Source organism: Erinaceus europaeus, chromosome 3, assembly GCF_950295315.1.
Source record: "Erinaceus europaeus chromosome 3, mEriEur2.1, whole genome shotgun sequence".
Lineage (NCBI taxonomy): Eukaryota > Metazoa > Chordata > Mammalia > Eulipotyphla > Erinaceidae > Erinaceus > Erinaceus europaeus.
This window is the reverse complement of record NC_080164.1, coordinates 24855867-24875391: the sequence shown is the minus strand read 5'-3', so window position 1 is coordinate 24875391 and position 19525 is coordinate 24855867. Positions and strand designations below refer to the sequence as shown.

Below are 19525 nucleotides of genomic sequence, written 5' to 3'. Positions count from 1 at the left end.
AGTGAAACCAGTATGTATAGAGACTTTACAAAAAGTTTTGATGTGTCTTGGGAAGATGATCCTTTGTTGTTTCACAAAATAGTTTCAACAACAAATAAACCTTTTTTTGAATGAGCAATGACTTTGAACGCTAGGTTAATTATTGTGTAATACGGCATCCCACTTCTAGCAGAGTAATAAATGACTCTGCTTTGTAGATGATATATAAGGGCATATGCTGTGCTCAGGTATATGGTTCTGATTGGATTTGAGAGTGCTGAGTAACATTGAAGCAGGAGATGGAAAATGCAGGAAGAAAGGACTGCAGACAACAATTAATGAGGAAGCAGGAAATTAAAGAGATAGAGGCCAGGCTCACAGGAAAGGAGGATGCTTAATCCTTTGAAGTGAGAAGGAAGCTAGAAGTTCTGAGGTAGAGAGAGCAGAAGATGAAGACTTTCATATTGAGGAGCAGGTGGAATGCCACCTACAGAGAAGGAGGGCTATGGTGGATTCAGAAAGCGAGGAAAAAATTGGCATGGGCATGTTGAGTGATGGGAAAAAGAAAAAAACTATTAATCTGCTTATAACCATCACTAAGCAACAATCAAGATTTTTATATTTTATTTATTTATTTTATTAATTTAACTTCTTTATTAGGGAATTAATGTTTTACATTCAACAGTAAGTACAAAATTTTGTACATGCATAACACTTCTCAGTTTTCCATTTAACAATACAACCCCCACTAGGTCCTCTGTCATCCTTTTTGGACCTGTACTCTCCCCCCACACCCACCCCAGAGTCTTTTACTTAGGTGCAATGTGCCAATTCCTTTTCAGGTCCTATTTGTATTTTCTCTTCTGATCTTGTTTTGCAACTTCTGCCTGAGTGAGATCATCCCATAGTCATCATCCTGTGCTGACTTATTTCATTTAACATGAATTTTTCAAGGTCCATCCAAGATCAGCTGAAAACGGTGAAGTCACCATTTTTAATAGCTGAGTAGTATTCCATTGTATATATAGACCACAACTTGCTCAGCCACACATCTGTTGTTGGACACCAGGGTTGTTTCCAGGTTTTGGCTATTACAAATTGTGCTGCTAAGAACATATGTGTACACAGATCTTTTTGGATGGGTATGTTGGGTTCCTTAGGATATATCCCCAGGAGAGGAATTGCAGGGTCATAGGGTAGGTCCATTTCCAGCCTTCTGAGAGTTCTCCAGACTGTTCTCCACAGAGGTTGGACCAATTTGCATTCCCACCAGCAGTGTAGGAGGGTTCCTTTGGCCCCACAACCTCTCTAGCATTTGCTGCTGTTACCTTTTCTGATGTATGACATTCTCACAGGAGTGAAGTGCTATCTCATTGTTGTCTTTATTTGCATTTCTCTGACAATCAGAGACTTGGAACATTTTTTCATGTATTTCTCTGCCTTTTGGATTTCTTCTGTGGTGAATATTCTGTCCATGTCCTCTCCCCATTTTAGGTGGGGTTATTTGTTTTCTTGTTGTTGAGTTTGACAAGCTTTTTATATATTTTGGTTATTAGCCTCTTGTCTTATGTATGGCACGTAAAGATATTATCCCATTCTGTGAGGGATCTCTTGGTATGGGTATTGGTTTCTTTTGCTGTGCAGAAGCTTTTTAATTTGATGTAGTCCCATAGGTTTATGCTTGCCTTGGTCTTCTTTGTAACTGGATTCCTTTCACTGAAGATGTCTTTAAAATTTATGCATAAAAGAGTTCTGCCGATATTGTACTCTAAGTATCTGATAGTTTCTGGACTAACATTCAAGTCCCTGATCCACTTGGAGTTTACTTTTGTATTTGGCGAAATATAGTGGTTCAGTTTCATTCTTCTGCATGTTTAAACCCACTTTTTCCCATCATTTGTTGAAGAGACTCCTCTTTCCATATTTAATAGTCTGGGCACCTTTTTCAAAAGATATCCATAGGTGTGTGGGCTTACTTCTGGGCTCTCAATTCTACTGGTCAGTGTGTCTATTCATGTTCCAGTACCAAGCAATTTGATGAAAATGGTACTATAATACAATCTGAGATCTGGGAGTAAAATGCCTCTAGTTCTGTTCTTTGATCTCAAGATTGTTTTTCACAAATCTAGGTCTTTTCTGGTCCCAGATAAACATTTGTAGCATTTGTTCTATTCTCCTAAACAATGTGGTTGGGATCTTGATGGGGATAGCATTCAATTTGTATATGCTTTCTTCCTCTCCCTCTCTGTCTTCCCCTGGTAAGCCAATAACGTGTATATTATTTCTTTTGAAGTCATCCCATAGGTTTCTGTTGTTGTTTTCAGTATCTCTTATTCTCTTTTTGAGATCTCTTACTTCTTTTTTAATTGTCTCTAATTGTCCTCGATCTTGCTAATTCTGTTTTCAGCCTCATTTGTTCTGTTTTCTCTCCCCTCTACTGTTTTCTGGAGTTCATCTATTTTGTTACCACCTTCTGATACTGCTTTAGCTTGTTCAGCTAGTTGTGTTCTTAGCTCAGCTACTTCAGCTTTTAGCTCTCTAATAACCTTGAGATAATTAATGTTATCTTCCAGTGTTTCATTTTTGTTTCTGCATTTCTGATGACGATTCTTTCCACTGCTCCTGGAGGCCATTTTCCCCATTTTGTTGCTCTTGTTGTAGTTACTATTGTCATTGCTGTTATTGTAGGGGTAGACAGAGATGGGGAGAGAAAGACACCTGAAGACTTGCTTCATTGACCATGAAGCGACCCCCTGCAGATGGGGAGCTGGGGCTCCAACCAGGATTCTCATGTTGGTTCTTGTGCTTTGCGCTATGTGCACTTAACCCAGTACACTACTGTCCAGACCTCAATATAAGAGAATTTACCATGACAGAAGGATAAGGAGAGAGAAAGAGAGAGAGAGCAAAGTATTACTGTAGCACATTAGACTCTGGGATCAAAAGGAATCCTCAAAGACACAAGTCCTGCACTCTGCCAACAACTATTTCCTGGGTCAAGATCTATTTAGTTTGTTCCTCAAGCTTCCTCCGATTGTTACAGATCAATAGTAAAAATAAATCTCACAGATATGCTAGTTATATATGTCCCTTTATAAAATGATTGGAAGAATAAATACGCTTTTGATCTACTAGGCAATATTTAAGAATTCAAGGGGCCAGGCAGTGGCACAATCAGTTAAACACACAAAGTACCAAACACAGGGACCTGCAGAAGGATCCTGATTTGAGTCCAACCTTCCCACTTAGCACCTGCAGGGGGCACGCTTCACAAGCAGTGAAACAGGTCAAACAGGTGAAGCAGGTTGTCTTCCCCTCTCCTTATCTTCCCCTCCCCTCTAAATTTCTCTCTGTCCTATTAAACGTGACAGAAGAAGGAGGAGGAGGAGGAGGAGGAGGGGGAGGGGAGGGGGAGGGGAGGGGAGGGGGAGGGGAGGGGGAGGGGGAGGGGGAGGGGGAGGAGGAGGAGGAGGAGGAGGAGGAGGAGGAGGAGGAGAAGGAGAAAAAGGAGAAGGAGAAGGAGAAGGAGAAGGAGAAGGAGAAGCCACTGAGAGCAGTGGATTTGTAGTTCTGACACTGAGTCCCAGCAATAACCCTGGAGGCAAAACAAAGTTATTGATCTGTTTTGCCACCACATGGGAAATGTTTTTCCAGCCAAAATCTGTGGCCTCTAAAGCCCACTTTCCCCCTCTTCTTTAATTTCATAACCTGGATATTGTAAAAGGCAGTAGCCTTGAAATTCCCTTTTTATGCAGTTGTTTGTTAAGTGCTTTTAGTATGAGTTGCTTGTAGTATAAGGTGTAAAATTCCTTGCCCCTTCCCCCTTGAATAAGCAGGACCTTATCAGTGAAGGCCACCCATTGTTCGAAGGACCCTACATGGGGACAAGCCTTATCAGGACCTTTGAACAGACTTTGTGGTGTGCTGTCTACCGGATGGGTGGTCATAGCCCATGGCAGGAGGATGTGCCTGGTTGAATTCTATTGGTTGTGTGATCTTACTATATTTGAAACTAGCCCGCGCTTTGCTTTGAATGGATCATGCTTTTGCTAAGTTTGAAATGATTGGATCTTGTGTTTGCTATAGCCTGTTATTGGATGTAGGTTGATAAGGTGATGTGCTCCCCCTCCCTGAGTGTAGTCTGAATTCCTATAAATTGTATTGTTTGAGCCCTGTTCGGGGTCGAGCTTGGTAGACTAACACCAGTCACCATCTCGGCCCGGATTGCAATTCGTCAATAAACATCTTTGCTTCCTTACAGTGGATGGTGGTTTGATTTATGCTCGCTAACAGATATGAAGATATGATAATAAAAAAGATCCTTGATGGTCTCTGTCTCAGTTACTTAGTGAGTCTTACTCTCTAGGTTTACTTTGGGACTTTTTCTTACCTGTATGATTAGAAAATTGGTACAATATTTTCTCTCTTCCTCTCTCTACATCAAGATAAATTATTTTACCTCTAGGCCATGCACTTAAGGTCTGAGGGGATACCATTTGTCTATAGAATTCATTTCCTTTCAATTCATAAGTCAAGTTAGCCTGACTTTTCTGACAGAGATTTATTATTACTTTTTTATGATTTGATATTAATGTTTAACTAACTTGTTTAAGTTCATCTGAATTTCACTTTCTTGATTGGTCATGAGTGTTTAATTTATTAAACAATTAGGTGCCAAAAACACAAATTTGGCTAGGAGAGGAGAAAGAATATTTTTACACATCAGCTTGGGCATGTATAATAAACACAATTTTAAACTATAATACCATCAAGGAAAATATAAGTAGTTCTCACGCCATTCTCATACAAAGTATATATATATATATATCCCTTCACACTTTATTACAGAGAAATCTTTCATTATTTACTTTTCACCAGTCTGTTCTGGCACGCTTCTAATGATATCAGAATCACCTGGATCAGTGATAGCCAGTGTGCAGACTTTGTATTTCCCACATGCTGTGCCCAACTCAATATTATTGTCACTATAGTGATAGACCCTAGTTTTGGCCAACATGGCATAGTACTCAATTTCCGATTTCCTCAAGGTCGGGCAGTTGTTGGCAAGGATGACCAGCTTGGCTTTGCCTTGTCTGATCATCTTCAGAATCTGCTTGTATCCCAGCGTGTTCTTTCTGCTTTTCATAACCAGTTGAGCCTAGAGTTGATGGACTCGACTCCAGTGACCTTTTTGTCTTCTTTGCGGCCGGCCACCATCTTCCTGTCCTAGGTGCTGGATGTCCCCAACCAAAAGCAGCTACCAAGATGGCTGGAGAGAAAGAAAGGCCAAAGTGTACATTTTGTTGGACACAGTATCAGAACAGGACTCTTGTTTCTAGATTTCTAAGTAGATTCTGCCATTTAAAACCGGCTCTTAGGAAAGAAATTACAAATGTTTAAGATACCCTTGAGCTAAGCTTGGCATTAATTGTGCTTTATAGGAAAATACTTAGTAGGCAGGCTGAGTAGTATTTCTCTTACATCAGATGAGTAAAACATATCTGTAAGCCTGGTAAAGTTAACTCATAGGCTTCCTACACAGAGACTTTGTAAAAAGTCACTCAGAAATAGCATTTTTATTAGAATATGTTGCCTGCAATGTGCATTTTTCTTTAAAAATTTAGAACATAAGAGACTATATACATATAATAAACATATATATATATATATATATATTCTTTTTAGTTTGATATTCTGGGCTATTTCTTTTTTTTTTTTTTTTTTTTTTTTTTTAAAGTTTTATTTATTTATTAATGAGAAAGATAGGGGAGAGAGAGAGAAAGAACCAGACATCACTCTGGTACATGTGCTGCCAGGGATCAAACTCAGGACCTCATGCTTGAGAGTCTAGTGCCTTAGCCACTGCGCCACCTCCTGGACCACCTGGGCTATTTCTTATCTAGCGTTATGTTCTATTCATCTACCCAGATCACTATACATTTATTCAAATAGTCCACTGGTACTATATCTGAGTCAATGACTAGAAATGCTATAAAATCTACCTAGAATTCTGCAGCCACAACAGTGCACTGTAATAAAATCTGCTTGTTCAGTTATTTCCTTTGAACACAGTGCTGAGATGTTGATGCCCTGCTGAGACAGAGAGCTGGAGGAAAGAAGTGGCAGGTTGCTTGTCCAATTCCTGAAGTGTCACTGGTTTACAGGGCTCTAGACTGCCTTTTAGTTTTGTCTTTTTTCTTTTCCTGTTACCATCTGTAATGTGGAGACCTTTTCTGTACTATAGAATAAAGATGGTTTACTCTCTCAGACTCTACAAATCCCTGTTACTACCTTATGTGTATACTTTCCAAGGATTTGCTCTTAGGGACTGTGAATTTTTAACTAAAGGAGAAAGAGTAGAAGTGTTCCTCCATTAGTCTTCTAAGGCAACCTTGACTTGACAACAGTATCAGTATGATCATATACCCAATAAATTATTTCTCCAGTGAAGAAAACACTGTATAAAATCTCAAAGCCATACAAAAGTGTAAGAACCTTTGATTGAAAACAAATTCAGTGCATTAATAGTTATACTTTACTTGTAACTTAAAATGTGACATACATAGTTAAAACACTCCCTGTGAATCCTTCTAATCTTTCTCTGCATTCACTCCAGGGATAACCACAATGCTGACACCTGTGTGGCACATTGATATGTACTTTATGCATTTATAGCCAATCTATGTAGTTCTGAATTATACATATTTGTGCATCTATAGTATAAATGCATATTCTTTTCATAGTTTTATTTCTATTTATTTTTATGAGAGAAAGTGACAGACAAGAACACCAGTAAGCTCTGCCATGTTATCATTCCTAGGAATGAGACTAGGGCCTCAGACATGCAAGGCCTGTCCTGTAAGGCTGATTTATTCCCTTAGCACTCTGATATTTACATTCATATTATATCTATTTTTTACAAATAGCATTTTTCATTTCAAGATATGAATGACATCCTTATGGACCTGGATATTGATAGCTCATTATTTCTATACTCTTTCATTGTCTGAGAATACAATGAAAAATTTATCCAGAATAGGTGTTTAAGTTGTTAGCATTTGTTTTTTGCTATAACAATGTTTTTATGCACTTTATTGTGCATGCCTTAAACACACACATGTATATGGATTTCTCTGACATTTGTTCCAAAAGTGCAATGTGTACAAATTCCCTTTTATTGTATGTTGCTAGTTGGTCTCCAGATTGTTCTCTGAAAACATACTTCTCCTAGCAGGGTGAAAGATTTTTCCTGACCCAAATATCTGCTGTGGATTTTTGGTCAAAGAAGAAGGTCCTCTGTGTCCAATGCCCATGGGCCTCATGCAGTCTAGTTTGATTAGTTCTCTGGTGAACCCCGTTTCTTACTCTGTGTTGCTTTTTCCACTCTCAGGGCTTCTGGCCCTTCATTTGCATGGTGACAGGTCTATTTGTTGACAGCTGACTACTCACTATGCATTGGGTTAAGAGAAGGGCAGGAAGGAAGCAGACATCTTCAGCATACCCTGAAGTTCTTACTTCTGGAAGCAAACTGGCAGTAGCTGGGAATCTGTTCCTATTCTTTAAGTGATGCTTGACCTTATGTCTAAGAGAAAATGGCTGAACTCTGAGTCAAGTATCCATTCTTTGATGTTGGGTTAAAAGAAACAACAAACTAAACAGTGTCCTGATTTTGGCATGAGACGGAGAGGGGGCCATTGTACAATGTGCACATCATAATAATGCCTTCATTGTAACACACACACACACACACACACACACACACACACACATACATTAGTGTGGACAATCAGTAGCTCTTCACTCCCACTGCACCTGGCATTGTTCTGCATGTGGTACTGAACCTAGACCTTGGTAACTTCTTGGCCCTCAGCTCAGCTTTGTCAATCTCAAGGACTGAGGCATAATGACAGAGAGAAGGTTTCTCTTCCTTGCCCTAGCAGGTGGTCTTATTGTCTTGCTATAATGACATTTGACTGGCAGGTGGGACATCCAGAGGCAGTGTTCCATCTCATATAGTTTCAATATCACTCCCATGAATAATTTCGAGGAGTGTTCCATGGAAACGGGAGCCAGCTTCACAACTAAGTGTATATTTTTGCAATGCTTCTTGATAATTATCAATTATCTTGGTATTCTAGGAAGTAAACTGTTGCATTCTAGGACATTGGCCCAGGTAACTTGCTGGTGTATCTTTTCAGCACCTCATTGGTACTTTTCTACATGCCTCTGTCTGCTAGAGTAAACTGTCATGTGTCTCAGACCCTCTATAAGGTCTGATTCCAGCCTCAGGGGAGGAGGGGTGGTACTTTCCCAACTGGGTCGTTTTCTGGTATTCTGTTACAGCCCATCAGGTGATGATTGCTCAGTGTTTTACATTTCTCTTCATCTCTCTTGGGAGCAGATCCTCTGTCTGTAATTAATAAGCCTTAACGTTAAACAGTCATTGCTCAAATCTTTCTGTGATTTCTGTATCCTGATTTGACCCTGAGCATTGGAGTTAAAGTACATTGTCACTTCATAATATCACTCATGATTTAATTAGCTCAAATATAAAATACAATTAATATTCAGGGGAGGGAGAGAGAGAGATAACATTCCATGGTGATACCTGAGACTGAAGCCAAGCTTATTTTTATAACAGAATGCCTTGATCCACATCCATAAGGACAAAGGAAATAGAATTTAATTAGAATTCATCTAGAGATTCTAAAAATTCCTATTTTCTCAACCAATAAATTGCTTACTTGAACAATGCACTATTCTGCTGTATGTGAGATGCAGGTTAGAGCCTGGTACCCACTGTGGTCTGTCGGGCTGAGCTTCACTGACAGGAGACAGACGACCAGGGACTCATGGTTGAGCTGTACGCAGTATCTCTTTATTCATGCAGGACGCAGCACAATCTAAGCCGAGCTAGACTAAACTAACAACTAACTAAAAGGAACAATGTTGTCTTTATATATACTTCCCAAGTAGGGTGTGAACAGGATGTGACGCAGAGAGGGTGGAGAGAAAAGTGACTGGTGAAAATCAGGGTGTGACTAGGAGAGGATCAGGGTATGACAAGGAGAGGGGGTGGAGCAGGTGAGAATTCTACCACTAAACCACCAATGCCCTGGAGGGAAGGTGGTGCTTTATGTAAATAGATGGCAGTGGTTATGTAAATAGAATACAGTGGTTATGTAAATAGAATGCAGTGTTAATCAGGGGGGTTTTAAACCAAATGAAACAGAAGGGGTTTTTAAAAGCAGAATTAGAAGATACCAACAATTCCCCCTTTCTATTTAACTAATGGCTGTAGTATCGGGATTGTGGGGCACTTTGTGAGGCAGGGAGACTGATAAGAGGCACACCTTTTTGGGGTTCTACTGTCCCTCCTTGCTCAACCTCTCCGTGGAGAGAGAAACTAACAGGATTGACACACCCCTAAAGCTCAAGCCCTTCCAGCTCAACCACATCCTCACAATTCCCCAACATCTCTCTCTTACTTTATGGCCATATATAACTGGGTCAGTGTCTGTAAAAGGCTTTATCTCTGTCAGGGGAATAGCAATGTAGGGGTGAACAGAAACCTATATCATACAGGCATTTTCAAAAGAACTGGCATAGACATGGAAAACAAAATAGGCGAGCAGCAATAACCAGTGTGATGCCAAGGGGAGGTCTGAGGGGGTATTTTCTGCCCCAAAGGGCAAGGCCTAGCAGGCGAAAGGGCATTTCTGCCTCTGGGGGTATCAATTGCCTCTGGGGGCGCTTCATGCCTCTGTGGGCATCTCTTGCCTCAAAGGGTGTTTCCTGCCTCTGTGGGCATAACCTAATAAGAAGGAGGAGTTTTCTGACTCTGGGGACAGAGCCTGCAGGCGAGGTAACATGGCCTATAAAGTCCCAAGGCTCTGGCTGAAGTTAGTCTTTGAGAAACACAGCAACGTATACCAATAAGTCCAATGGAAGTGTCAGTTCAAAGTAGATGACCACGGAAGAAAATGCCAGGGGATGAAACGCTGCATGTCTGTCTCAATGGGGAATGTCGGCCACCAGAATTCTGCTTTTCTGTAGAGAGTGAGCTTTGGAGTCTGTGAATCTGTTTCTTCAGGTCATGCAAGGTCACATCATTGGTTTCTGGGGGTGTGTTGTAGTCATTCCATCTTGTGGGCAATGTCAGAGAACAGGGGTCCAAATGCATTTCCAGAAATTCCATTTGAGTAGATGCTTTTTCAGGTGAAGACTTGACAGCTGAAATTCACTTACTTGTCAAACAAAACTTGTAGCAGATTAGAAGTTTTCTCTTTTCAGTCACCAGGTTCCAGGTGTCATCAGGATGCCGGCCAGACATCCCTGGATTGAAGACACCACCAGATTGAAGCTGTCCTGGAGCTCAGCTTCCCCAGAGACCCATCCTACTAGGGAAAGAGAGAGGCAGACTGGGAGTATGGACCGACCAGTCAACGCCCATGTTCAGCGAGGAAGCAATTACAGAAGCCAGACCTTCTACCTTCTGCAACCCTCAATGACCCTGGGTCCATGCTCCCAGAGGGATAGAGAATGGGAAAGCTATCGGGGGAGGGGGTGGGATATGGAGATTGGGCGGTGGGAATTGTGTGGAGTTGTACCCCTCCTACCCTATGGTTTTGTTAATTAATCCTTTCTTTAATAAAAAATAAATAAATAAATAAATAAAAGAAGTTTACTATAATTAATAACTCCATTATCATTGGAAGTCCTTTCTAGTATGATTTTAAGGTTGTTTAAACAGTTTAAACTCAATAAAATGTGGAAAGGTAAACAGAAGAACCACGGTAGAAGCCTCAGGCATGAGAATAATTAACATAATCATTGCACTATCTGCCCCACCCATAACTCATACCATTTCAGGATTAAAAGCTTCAGATTTATGCCAAGATGTAAGAAAGAAATCAAAGGAGGGAAAAAACAATTTTTTGGATTGTTTCTGCATGTCTCTAGAAATCATGGCTGCATCCAGCATTTTTTATTTTTTAAGTCAATGTCAAACAAAAATTCAGTCATTTAAATCACTCTCTTATGAAACAGATCTCACCATGTAGCATCAAGAGTCCCCGGAGGGTGTCCTAGTCCAAAAAGCTCCTCGAAATTCCCTTTAGGGTGCTTCTGACTGTTCCTGCTGGGTTGTTTCAGGCACCCATTTTTAAAAGTGTCTTTCCATTGAAGATAGAATCCAATCAGGAGAGTAGAACTAACCACCACGTGTTTCCATTCTTGGGGACTGCCACGGTACTGGAGAATGTTCCTCAAATTAGAGTAGTCCTTCTCCATGGGAAACATGTGAGAAGAAGTCCAGAAAGTCCCAGTGGAAATCTTCGTGCATATCCCAAGGTCTATGATCAGGGTCATAAAGAACCAAATTGTGGCCTGGAGCAAAATGTAGTCCTTTTCCTCGGGAAACATGAGAGAGGGAATCCAGAAAGTCCAAGGAGAAATCTCCGTGCATCTCCCAAGCTCTATGATCCCGGTCATAAGAAACCAAAGTTCCCGGTCAGGGAACCAAAGTGTGGCCCAGAGCAAAATGTTCCAGAGACAGAGTAACTGTCTCATGATGAAATAGTAGAGGCTTTGGCAAACCTCTTCGTAAGCAGAAAAGAAGACCATAGTGCATAGGTAAGCAAAGTCTTCACTTATCTGGGAGTTGCACAGGTCCAGTCCCACGTTGTAGCGCCATATGTTGTTTTCGCCAGGCTGGCTTCACGGGTGGGTAACAGACGACCAGGGACTCATGGTTGAGCTGTAGGCAGTATCTCTTTATTCATGCAGGATGCAGCACAATCTATATCAAGCTAAGCTAAACTAAACTAAAACGAACAATGCTGTCTTTATATATACTTGCCAAGTAGGGTGGAAACAGGATGTGACATAGAGAGGGTGGAGAGAAAAGTGACTGGTGAAAATCAGAGTGTGACAAGGAGAGGGGGCAGAGCAAAAACATATCATGAACCAGTGGGGATTGAACCAATGCCCTGGAGGGAGGGTGGTGCTTGTTGACAGCAGTTATGTAAATATAATGAAGTGGTTATGTAAATAGAATAGTTTTAAGCAGGGGGGATTTAAACCAAATGAAACAGAAGGGGTTTTTAAAAGCATACCAACAGTGGTCTCTCTCTCTCTCTCTCTGTCTGTCTCTCTCTCTCTCTCCTCTCTCTCCTCTCTCACTTTCTCTTTCTCTCTCTCCTTTCTCTCTCTTTCTGTTGTACTTTTTCTTTCTAAAAAAATCACTTCAGAGTGTTAAAGTCATAGAAATGATCAAGAGGAAAAAAATGGGGGTGGGGGAGTCCTGTTGTCTATATGATCAAATAAAAAAATTTGATCATATAGTTAAAATATTTCTGTCAATACTGAGGTGAAATGTGTTTCTCTCATGCCTTAATGCTTTGCCTAAGACCAAAAGGTCTCTAGAGATTAAACTGAGTTTTCCTGAACTTTGGTTTTATATTCAGCCCAATACTAAGCTCTCCTATTTTCCCCTACACTTATGTCTACATTCCAGTTAATCAGGCTGGGCACCAAAGTTGGACAGTGACCCACATTCTCCATAAATTTAAGGTTTTTTTGTTTTAGGTTTTCTAATTTACACTCCCTTTAATCGTAGTCTTCCTTTTTCATTTTAAATATTTAATGAGAAAGAGAAAAGACTGAAAGAACCCCAGTATCTTTTTTTTTTTTTGCCATTAGGGTTATTGCTGGGGCTTACTGCCTGAATAATGAACTCACCACTCCCAGTGGCCTTTTTTCACTTTTTTCTATTATATTTAATAGAACAGAGAAAAATAGATAAAGGAGGGATATATGTATATGGAGGTGGGGGTTAGTGGTGGCACACCTGGTTGAATACACATGTTACAGTGCACAAAGACCCAGGTTCAAGCCCGTGGTCCCCACCTACAGGGGGACAGCTTTGCAAGTATTGAAGCAGTGCTGCATCTCTCTCTTTCCCTCTCCCTCTCTTTCTCCTCTCTCCTCTCTCTCTCTCTCTCTCTCTTTCTCTCTCTCTCTTTCTCTGATCCTCAATTTCTGGCTGTCTCTATCCAATAAATAAATCAAGATAATTAATTAAAATGAGAGAGAGATAAAGACTTGCAGACTTGTTTCACTGCTAGTGAAACATCCTGTCTCAAACCTAGGTCTTTGTACACAGTCTGGTGTGCTCTCCACCAGGTACACCACCACCCAGCCCCCTGAGCATTACTTGTGGATATGCAATGCCAGTGACCAAACTTGGGACCTCATGCATGCAAGTCCTGTGCTCTATCACTGAGTGACTTCCCTGGCTACAGTTAATTTTTTTTTTAATACATACATCCATTTTCTTTGAAGGATAATAGATGTAAAATCCATGTGTTCTCCATGTTCTAGCACTGTGACCTGTTCAAAATACCTTTTTAAGGCAAGATATAAAGAGTGATTTGGGCTCCTTAATTCCATTATTGTGATATTAGTAGATTCTGATCTCCTGTTATAAATACTGTCCCTTAACCTGGTCATTACTATTAATCCCTTTCCATGAGATTATGAGCATAAAAATTACTCTCAGAATATCTAATATTTACCTGCTGGAAATCAGTACATTTTCATGTTAACTGCACTTTTTTTTTCTGCTTTAACTAATGTTCAGGATGCCTTTGTATTGCCTGAAAGGTATTATTTACAGTTTGTGGTCACAAAGATATTAGAAGCCAAGCTGGGCAGTTTGACAGTTGCTCATTTGTATAGAAGTGAACAGTGGATGGAACTGTCTGAGTGAGGTAGTAGTGGTGGGAGCAAGGGTGTTCTGGAGTTTGAAGAGTCAGGTTTTGAGCTGCTGGCAAATTTATTTGGCCAGAAAGTTCTATGATCACCAGTGATGATTAGGAATCAGCTTCAGGTGTGGTTGAGGTTTCCTGCTAATTTTTAAAATTTTTTTTCTTTATTTATTGGATAGAGACAGCCATAAATCAAGAGGGAAAGCAGTGATAGAGAGGATGAGAGACAGAGAGACACCTGCAGCTTTGCTTCACCAATCACAAATCTTTCCCCCTGCAAGTGGGGACTGGGTACTTGAACCCGGTTTCTTGCACATTGTAACATGTGTGCTCAACCAGGTGTGCCACCACCTGGCCCCATTTCATACTAATTTATGATCATCCTACATTTTAGCTCTCATCATCTAGGAAAGCAATGGTTCTCTTAGTGAGAGGCAGCAGAGTGCAAGTCTTTGAACTATTGTTGCCTGGACCCTATCTCGTCCTTTAGTACTTTCTAACTAACTGAGAAAATTTCAGTTAAGTTACATAAGCTTTCCCTATTTAAAATTTCTCCTTAGTAAGTTGAATCTAATTGATATTTCATACATAACCATTTAAGATTTTCTCAGATTGCTCAGAACAGCTAAGCGCAAGATCCTCTTAGGTCAGAGCATATCATGAACATTGTGCCTGTATTAATATCATCATCATTATGAGCAATACAGAATGTACTGGAAAGCAGAACATCTGGTTATCTGTTGGTATGCTTCTAAATTCTGCTTCTAAGACCCCTTCTGTTTTATTGGTTTAATCTCCCCTGCTTAACACTGTATTCTATGTACATAACCACTGTTAACTAAGCACCGCCCAGCCTCCAGGGCATTGGCTTAATCCTCACTGTTTTGCATGCTTTTTCCTTCTCCCCACCCCCTATCCTACATACATCCTCTTCGGACCTGACACTTCCGCCTCAGGATATATAAGGACAAGATTTTGATTAGAGATAGCTTAGATTGTGCTGCATTCCTCATGAATGAAGACTGAACTGCATACCACTCAGCCATGAGTCCCTGGTCATCTCTCTCTCCCACCCACGAAGCTAGCATGGCATAATGGTGCCCGAACAGGGACTGGCACCAACTTGGGACCTAACCCGCCCATCCCCCAGATAAGTAAACTTGGCTACCCATCTGCCATGGGCTGCCTTTCTACTTATGAAGAGGTTTCCCAAAGCCCCTACTCTTTCTTCATGAGACAGTTTCTCTTTCTCTGGAACATTTTGCTCTCGGTCACACTTTGGTTCCCTGACTGGGAACTTTGGTTTCATCTGACCATGATCGTAAGAGCTTGGGAAATGCACGGAGATTTCTCCTGGGACTTTCTGGACTTCCTCTCCCATGTTTCCTGTGTAGAAGGACTACTCTAACTTGAAGAGCATTCTCCAGTACCCTGGCAGTCCCCAAAAATGGAGACACATGGTTAGTTTTACCCTCCTGATTTGATTCTTTCTTCTATGGGAAGATGTTTTTAAAAATGGGTGCCTGCAGCAATCCAGCAGGAACCATCAGAAGCACCCTACATGGAATTTCAAAGAGCTTTTTGGACTAGGACTCCCTCCGGGGACTCATGATGCTACATGGTGAGATCTGGATAATCTGGCTCAAAGTAAAAGAAGCAAAAGCTGCCTATGGCTTTTCTCTCGATTCCCCCCTCATTGTTCTCTCTGAATATCTTAAGTTTGCTGTCTGCTTTCAGTTGTGTTTCATAAGAGAGTGATTTGAATGACTAAATTTTTGTATGACATTGACTTTACAAAAAAAAAGAAAATCTGGACACTGCCGTGATTTCTAGAGACATCCCGAAACAATTCAAAAATTGTTTTTTTTCTCTTTTGATTTTTTTACATCTTGGCATAAATGTGAAATGTTTAACCCTGAAAACTGTATGAATATGGGTGGGGTAGATAGCATAATGGCTATGCTAATGATTCTCATGCTTGAGGCTTCTAACCATTGTTCTTCTATTGAGCTTATGCTGTTTAAACAACCTTAAAAAGTTTTGTTTCACAAGTAAGTGAATTACAGTTGTTGTCTTCACATGAAAAAACATCTGCTCAAATGGAACCCCTGGAAATCCATTTGGACACCTGTTCTCTGACATTGCCCACAAGATGGCATGAATACAGCAGTCTCCTGAAACCAATGATGTGACCTGGCACGACCTGAAGAAACTGATTCATGGACTCCAAAGCTCACTCTCAACAGAAAAGCGGAATTACAGTGGTTAACCTTCCCCATCGAGACAGATGTGCAGCGTTTCATCCCCTGGCATTTCATCCGTGGTCATCTGCTTTGGACTGACACTTCTCTTGGACTTACTGGTACACCTCTTGGACACTTTACACAACTTTACAGCAGTTTCCCTTTATGCTGCTCGGTTTCTCAAAGACTGACTACAGCCAGCTGCATTGGGACTCTATAGGCCACACCCCCCTCACCTGTAGGCTCTGCCCACAGAGACAGGAAACGCCCTTTGAGGCATGAAACGCCCCCAGAGGCAAGAGATGCCCACAGAGGCAGGAAACACCCTTTGAGACATGAAACGCCCCCAGAGGAAAGAGATGCCCCCAGAGGCAAGAAATGACCTTTTGCCTGATAGGCCTTGCCCTTTGAGGCAGGAAACGCCCTCTCAGGCCTCCCCTTGGCATCACACTGGTTCTTGCTGCTCTCTTACTTGTTCCTCCATGTCTTCTGCCAGTTCTTTTGAAAATGCCTGTATGATATAGGTTTCTGTTCACCCCACACTCCTGATACTATGGCCATTAGTTAAAAAGAAAGGGGGAAATGTTGATATGCTACTAAATTGTGCTTCTAAGACCCCTTCTGTTTCATTGGTTTAATCCCCCCTGCTTAACACTGTATTTTATTTACATAACTACTGTTAACTAAGCACCACCCTGCCTCCAGGGCATTGGTTTAATCCTCACTGTTTTGCACGCTTTTTTCTTCTCCTCACCCCCATCCTACATACATCCTCTTCGGACCTGACTCTTTCGCCTCAGGATATATAAGGACAGGATTGCTATTAGAGATAGCTTAGATTGTGCTATGTTCCACATGAATAAATGCTTAATTGCGTACCACTCAGCCATGAGTCCCTGGTCGTCTCTCTCTCCCACCCATGAAGCTAGCCAGACAGTTATCTTCTTATTATTCTTTTTTAAATCTGTATTTATTTAGAGACAGTCAGAAATCGAAAGGGAAAGGGGTGGTAGGAAGGGAGAGAGACAGAGAGACACATCTGCAACCCTGCTTCATGACTCGCAAAGCTTTCCCCTTGCAGGTGGGAACTGAGGGATCAAACCTGGGTCCTTGCACACTGTGACATGTGTGCTCAACCAGGTACACCACCACCTGGCCCCTGGTTATCTTCTAAAACACAATTTCAGTCTTCTTTTAATCTAGTTCTGGCTACATGCTGAAAGCTACAGTACTATTAAAACTAAAAGGAGAATAAAAACAGTCATTTGGACTCTGATTTAAATGAATTGAGGAATATTCAGTGAAGAGAGAAAGGAGAGTTTCTTCTGTGCATCAGCAGAAGTTCAACATCAGGAAACACAAAGCAGATGGGGCAGGAGGGAGGGGAGTGAGGACAGAACAGAAACTTGGCCTGGGTTTAAAGAACAGCTTCAGTATGTGTCCACCTGCTCTGAATCGAGCTACTGAATGAGAGTCAGCTTTGTGCTTTGGGTTATTTCCCTGGATTTCTAAAACTCAAAGAAAATGCCTCGATCAATTTTAGATCATCCTATTTAGATCATTCTAAGCTCTAGCAGACTGTCATGATATTAGATATAGTGATTCTATGCCCCCTAGAATGACATAAGGCTCAGGATCTTTATGTTGTTGGGTTGTCTTATGCTTCACAAAGGCAGATCTACAACAATGAACTTGGTGTCAGACTATCTTAGTGTTTACTTTTAAAAGTTCACGCTATTATAAATATCTTTTTTTTTTCTTCTTATTTTTGCCTCCAGGGTTATTGTTAGGGCTTGGTGCCTGCACCATGAATCCATTACTCCTGGCTGCCATCTTTTTTCCCCCACTATTGTTGCTGTTATTGTTGTTGTTGTTTCTGGACAGGACAGAGAGAAATTGAGAAGGGAGGAGAAGAAAGAAGTGGGAGAGAAAGATAGACTCCTGCAGACTTGCTTCACTGCTTGTAAAGCAACCCCTCCCCCACACTTCAGGTGGTGCGTCAAGGACTCCAACCCCACCCCTTGCCCCAGTCTTTGTGCTTTGCACTATGGGCACTTAATCTGGTGTGCTACAACTCCCCCTCCCCCCACACACACCCTCTGACAGATTTATTTTATGTTTCAATTCACATATATTGAATGTGCATTTTTATTTTTTTAATTATCTTTCTTTATTTGTTGGATAGAAGCAGCCAGAAATCGAGAGGGAAGGGGGCGATAGAGAGGGAGAGAAACAGAGACACCTACAGCGCTGCTTCACTACTCACAAAGCTTTACCCCTGCAGGTGGGAACCAGGGCTCAAACCTTGTGCACTGTAATGTGTGCACTCAACCAGGTGTGCCACCGCCCAGTGCAAAATGTGTATTTTTTTTAAATTTTCTTTTTAAATATTTATTTATTTTCCCTTTTGGTGCCCTTTTTATTGTTTTTGTTGCTGATGTTGTTGTTGTTGGATATGACAGAGAGAAATGGAGAGAGGAGGGGAAGGCAGAGAGGGGGAGAGAAAGACAGACTCCTGCATGTCTGCTTCACTGCCTGTGAAGAGACTCCCCTACAGGTGGGGAGCCAGGGGCTGGAAGCAGGATACTTATGCTGGTCCTTGCACTTCGGGCCTCATGCGCTTAATCTGCTGCACTACCGCCCAACTCCCTAAAATGTGTGTTTTAGGGAAGATCATATTCTGTGTCACCTGAGAGCCATAAGCAAAAATATATTTAATGAGGAGAAAAGATACATCAGCATACAGGTCAGTTTCTTTTTCTTTTATGTTCTCTCTGTATCTTAAAGATTTAATTTTTTTATTCTTGAGAAAGCTAAGAAGAGGAGAGAGAAAAAGAACCAGACATCCCTCTGGTTTATGTGGTGTCAGGGATTGAACTCAGGACCTCATACTTGAGAATCCAATGCTTTACCTACTGCACCACCTCCTGGATCATTTTTTTTCCTTCAAAATCTCTATATAAGCATCTGGGTAAATAACCAGGATACCATGTATCCTTAATTCTGGTAACACAACAAAACAAAGCAGGCAAAAAAATCAACACTGTTGTTTACTGTCCAAATACCAAAAGGCTTTTTTAAAAAATTAGCTTATTTTCCTGAAATGAACTATTAATTTAGATTAGCTAATCATAATTGCAATGAGGAATATTTGGAACATAATGTTTTATTTTCAAAAAATTAGAAAGGGAAATTCCCTACACAATGTAAATTTGCCCTTTTGCACCCATTGCCTTTTTTATATTTTATGTATTTTATATTTTTTATATTCTCAGAATGAAAAAAAGAGTTAGGAGTGAACTAACCAAGAAAATAACAACATTTATCATTTAATTGTGTCATAATAGAGAATTCTAATTATTTTCAGTTTTTATCTATATGTTGCTGCATTTTTCTCTCCATAGGTGTACATTATGTTATAATGAGACATGGGTCATTATTTTAAAAAGCAATACAATGCAGTCTGCTTAATATCGAGGTCCTTCTGTTAAGTAAAGGCAAAGTTTACATCCTACATTCCAGGAGGAAGCCGAG

General features: G+C 40.8%; 1 pseudogene; it reads right to left on the bottom strand.

The window, feature by feature from the left end:
* Positions 1 to 4819: 4819 nt before the first annotated feature.
* LOC103111688 (large ribosomal subunit protein eL30-like) lies at positions 4820 to 5196 on the bottom strand (annotated as a pseudogene).
* Positions 5197 to 19525: the final 14329 nt, after the last annotated feature.